The following is a 3,161-nucleotide window of genomic DNA, read 5'->3' as shown; positions in this document are numbered from 1 at the left end:
CCCCCCCCAATCCCATCCCCAGTGTCGGAGCTCTTGTGTCTTTTGTAGATTTTTAAATTATTTGAGTAATGATTGTTTTATTAAAGAGGTCTGTGCCCACTGCCTGGCAAAGCCCCAAGCCTTTGGCAGACCTCTGATCAGTGTCTGGAGCAGTGCCATCGTCATCGTCTTAACTGAGTGTCCCTAGCAGTGCCAAACTTCACGGAGGATGAAAGACTGAGACAGAAGTTAGTGGAGTCTGTATCAGAAGCCTGGGACAGAGTCAGCTGACCCCAGGGACTGGGGGAGAAGGAGGTGCGTTTGCCTGGAGGCCTTTGGTGTGGTTGAAAATGCTGGGAGATTAGAAAATAAAATCCCCGCACAGCTTCTCTCCACCCCAACCACCGCTGAAGGGAGAGCTGGCTGAGATGGTTCACCCCGGAGCGATTTCCTTATCCTGAGAGTGTGAGGATTGGCTTGGCTTTGCACAAATGCTCATTTGCTTTTGAGGCAGTGGGTAAATTCTGTGTGCGGATGTAGACAGGGCCCTGGGCTTCTCAGATGTGTCCCTTCTTGCTCGCTCGCATTCTGTGTGTTGCTGCGCCTCTGACGCAAACAAAGGGGGCATATCCAAGGAGGTGAACGCGATGTCATTCAGAAAGCTCTGAGCTGAGAACACTGGATGATGTGGTCAACGAAGCCCCAGGACCTGGAGCCATCTCTATCTGAGTCAGCTGGCCATCGTCTTTATAAGCCCAGCCAATGGGCCGACCCCTTCTAGCATCAGAGCTATGGCTGCCTTTTGGTCCATACTTTGATTGCCCTCTTCGGTCTTAGATCAAAGGGGATAGGAAAGTTAAGCTGATGACATGGTCCATACACGTATTTCAGCAGGGACACCTCCCACCACGACACACCCTTCCATCTCTGGTGCTGCTAGTGGGGTAAAGACTAGATCTGTGTGGAGGGACAGCAGCAACAAAGTACCCTATGAGAGGGTCAGAGAGGGAGGCGGCATAGCTACTGAGCTCCCTTGCCAGCTCACCTTGCAAAACAGGATCCCCAGTCTGGGCCAATCTAGAGAAAGAAACGTGTGCTAAGAAATCCAAGGAAAGTGAGCACCGCGTGGATTTCCAGTCTCATGACTCCTTACTCCCGACAGTCCTAAGTCTTTCACACAGGGTTGTTAGCACAGAAGGCGCCATCCAAGCGGCAATTGTGCTACAGAAGGAAATGCTTGACACTTTTGCTAGCTAGAGATCAAACTTCCTACTTGTTGAACTGCCACCCTGCCCTGCTTTTTTTTTTTTTTTCCGTTCCCAAAAAGGACCAGAGAACATTCCAGATGAGGTGTCTCATCATTTCCCAGATCCTGTAATACTTACGAACATTTCCAACACTAAAAGAAACCAGAATTTCTCCCTGAGCTGCACCTGTATTAGCTGCAGCCTGGAAAGAGGACAGACAGAAGCGAGGTTGGGATGCCACACGGAGCGCTGAGACAGAAGGCCCTACGAATCAGGGTAGCAGCCACTGCCAGAGAGCCCCCATCTCTTACCACCTGCCACCAGCACACCCCTGCCTCTGTGGAGCTGCACCTCCCGCTGTGCTGAGGGGGGCACTGTCACTGGAGAAAAGCAGTCACCTAGACCAAAGCCCCGAGTCACACAGGTAACCAGAAGGGAGCGTCTCAGTGGCTCAGCATGCCTGGCCCTCTCAGAAGAGGCAGTGCATACAGGCCCATCCTTCAGAACATCCATTCTAAACTGCCCACATCCTACACTGACTCCACGTGCAGATGGACAGACTGGCTGACATCTGGTCTTCAGCGGTCTCTGATTCAGGGCTCCTGGTAGGCTCTTATCTCTCTGAGTCCCATTTCCCCCATAAGTGACATGGGTAGGGAATACCCCAGAATTAGAAATGAGCCCTTTGACAGAGAGTTTCCAGTGAGACCGAGTAAAATACACTTGAGAGCATCTCCATCACCAGTCGACAGGGAAACTAGGGAAACCTGGTTGGCCATGACACCCCATGACTGAGGACACTTTGAGTCTATAGCTGAGTTGTCATGCTGAGGTGCCCTCTAGTTTTTTCATAAACTTGTGTTCCTGTCACACACACACCCCATGACACCCTCCCGGGAATCCCCTCATCCCGCCTCTCTATTGTGTGCTCTGATTTCTTCCCATCACTCTACACCTCCTTGTAGATGCTCTTTCTCCCCCTAGCCATCCCCTCACCCCCAGAATGGGACGGTGTGATGGCTCCTTCCTTCCCAGGCATTTTGCCACACAGGGGACATCTGGATGTGTCCCTTAGGGGTTCCTCACCCTTAGGGGTTCCTCACCTCCCCATGGCTCTCACTGTGTGTGGAGAGTGCCTGATCAGATTAGCATGGCCTCTCTTGCCTGCCAGGAGATAATGGCCCGCTAAGCCATGCCAGCTCTAACCCCAACGCCCCTCAGACCCACCACATGAAGTCCAGAGCCACAGAGGGGACCCTTCCTTTAGAAGCCCGCCCAGTTGGAGACTCCATGTTGGGTTGGGTTTACCTAGAATGCCAGATACTTGAAACACTGAGCCCTTTGAGTGACAGTATTAGCAGGTGGCTGTTGTTGTGAAACGAGAGTGATGCCTGGACAGCCTGGTGATGCTCGAGCCTTTTAAGTAACTTTTTACCAAGTCTTTGTGTATCTCTACTTATTAATAAAGAAACAGAGAAATGCTGTCTTATGTCCTCTTACTCAAATACTCCTAGGTGTGTGAGTTATTAGTCCCTTAGCCAACCGCGAGCCTCTTCCAGAGCACAGCCTTGTGCTGGGCTAGATTGAAAGTAAAGAGGAAGCCTCCTGGCAGCCATGGAGGCATCCCCGAAGGAGCCCACTTTCTCATCTGCAAACCACTCGCCCCTCTGTCTTTTGTGGGAAACTTTTCTTGTATTCAAGATGGAATTCCTGACCTTCCCCGCCCCCCCCCCCCCATGCCTGTTTCACCCAGCTCCTCGCTTCCAGTTCTTAAACCCAAACTCCTGGATTTTCCCCTTCATCTCTCTAAGCGAAGACTGTTGATTTCTCCCTGAAAAACAAAACAAAACAAAAACAAAAACAGATCTAGAGTCTCGGCTTTCCCGCTGCCTCCCCTGCTGACACTAGAGCCTACACTGCCATTGTCAGTGGTTT

This window comes from Acomys russatus, chromosome 32 (assembly GCF_903995435.1).
Source record: "Acomys russatus chromosome 32, mAcoRus1.1, whole genome shotgun sequence".
NCBI classification, from domain to species: Eukaryota; Metazoa; Chordata; class Mammalia; order Rodentia; family Muridae; genus Acomys; species Acomys russatus.
The sequence above is the reverse complement of the archived record's forward strand: the minus strand, read 5'-3'. Positions refer to the sequence as shown.